This window comes from Choristoneura fumiferana, chromosome 28 (assembly GCF_025370935.1).
Source record: "Choristoneura fumiferana chromosome 28, NRCan_CFum_1, whole genome shotgun sequence".
Lineage (NCBI taxonomy): Eukaryota > Metazoa > Arthropoda > Insecta > Lepidoptera > Tortricidae > Choristoneura > Choristoneura fumiferana.
In genome coordinates this window covers 8,175,856-8,178,314 of record NC_133499.1, presented here as the reverse complement: position 1 = coordinate 8,178,314, position 2,459 = coordinate 8,175,856, and positions in this window count along the sequence as shown.

The following is a 2,459-nucleotide window of genomic DNA, read 5'->3' as shown; positions in this document are numbered from 1 at the left end:
TATGTAAAAAGATTGTTTTTTTGGAATCTTTTTGTGTATTTTTATTTCAATTCCAAATTTTTTGTTCCTTTTACGGTCATCCGATTTTATATGTGTCTGTCTTTTGGGGTTTCTCTCCCGGATCGAATCAGAAATAAAGAGACACGTATAAGATATTTTCCTAGCGGAAAAGGAAGTTAATAAAGCAGTTGAAAAATTATACGATCAGTTGTATGATTGCTTTAATAAATGTGTGACCTCGGAAAAACGAAGCAATAAAATTACTAGAAGATATCCGACCTGGTTTACTAGTGACATCATTCGCGACCTCAGGATCAAGGGTACACTACATAAGAAGTGGAAAACCACCCATGATCCAAATGTGTATCAATCATATAGTAATATCAGGGCCGATATCAAGCGTAGAGTTTCCTTAGCATATAAAGATTATGTTGAAAATATACAGAAAATATCAAAGAGAAATCCCGCACCTTCTGGAGTCATATTTCTAACTTACGAACCAAGGGCGGGTTTGAACAATTATTACTTATAATAGTCAAAAACATAGTGGGCAAGCGGCTGCTGGTGCATTTGCAGATTACTTCAGTAGCGTATTTCTACCTCGCACCCCATCATTGAACCCTAATCAAACATGTACCTCAGGGAATCATCGACTGGTTGCCATAACAAGTTTTTCAACCCATGATGTCGTTCGTGGTATCGACAAATTGAAACCGAACAGCTCTGTCGGCCCTGACAACGTGCCTTCATACATTATTAAAGCCTTTAAAAACGAGCTATCGCCTGTGTTGGCACATATTTTCAACCTTGCTCTTCTAACAGGCTCTTACCCGGAGCGTTGGAAAATTACACGCGTAACGCCTATTCCAAAGACAGGTGATAAAAATTTAGTCGAAAACTATCGTCCTATTGCCATCTTAAGTAGTTTCGCTAAAGTTTTTGAGAGTGTGTTGCATACGAATATCTATAAACAAATAGACCCATATCTCCATGATTCTCAGCATGGCTTTAGACGAGGCCGCTCAGTAAATACAAATCTACTTACGGTTGTAGATCATGTAGACAAAAAGCTCGACGAAGGTTGCCAGGTTGACGTAGTCTACCTGGATTTTAAAAAAGCTTTCGATCAAGTAGATAATGACGTTTTGTTGCGAAAACTTTCTTTAATTGGCTTCACGCCCTTACTTTTACGCTTTTTGCCAGCTATCTACAAAATAGAAAACAATTTGTTCGCCTCGGGTCTTTTGACTCAGCGCTTTACTACACAAAGTCCGGGGTAAGTCAAGGATCTTTGCTCGGGCCTCTTCTTTTCACAATTATGATTAACGATTTGGCAGATTGTTTGGTATCCGCCAAACCATTGTTATATGCCGATGATCTCAAAATAGTGGTCGATATTCGAACACCAGAAGACTGCGAAGTAATGCAGCGTAATTTAGATGCTATTCAGGAATGGAGTAATAAAAACCGTTTATATCTAAATGCAAAAAAGTGCTTCGTCATGAGCTTCACTCGTGCAAAGCAGAGAATATCTGGTAACTACTCGCTTGGCAATAATATTATAACTCGAACGCACACAATGAAAGATCTAGGAGTCATATTTGATCCCGGACTAACCTTTCATGACCACATCCGATCGCTCGTCCCAGAAGGCTTTAAAAGATTAGGTTTTGTCACCCGTAATTGTAAGGAATTCACACACATGGGTATCGTCAAACTTCTCTATACGGCACTAGTCAGATCAAAACTTGAGGCGAGCTCCTGTGTGTGGAATCCCCACGAATCTACGTATGCTCTCATGATCGAAAAAGTACAAAAGCGGTTCTTGCGTTTCCTTTACAAGAAATCTTGCGGATACTATCCTTTTATGTACCCAACTGTCTACCTCCAAGGTACTCTTGGCTACAATTCGCTAGAGACACGTAGACTTTACGAGCAAATTATGACTGTGATCCGAATTTTGCGCGGATGCTTCGACTGCCCCGCGCTGCTGGGTGAGGCGTGTCGCCTGTCTGCGCCCGAGCAGCACGGCCGGCTGCGCGGCCACTGCCGCCGCCTGTTCGCGCCGCTACTCTCCCATCTGCCGTGCTCTAGGTACCTACATGTACTGAACATGTTCAATATTAAAGAGTTTGAGTGTGATGTGTTTGCTGATGTATGGACGGTGATAGAAAGGAAGAGTATGCGTATATGTGAAAATATAAGTTAGCTGTAAGTACCAGCATTTTGTAATTTTTGTTATATTTGTTAAAATTGTTACCTTTTTTGTTACTTTTATTACTTATACTTTATCCTTATTCTGTAATTATAAGTGTAAATATTTGTTTTGCCAACCTGTTACTCTTTAGGACTAAGACCTGTAATGTAACTTGTTGTATTTTTGACCTTTAATAATAATAAATAAATAATAATAATAATAAATAAAAAATGACCGAATTAGCCAAGTAGAGTAGCTTGTT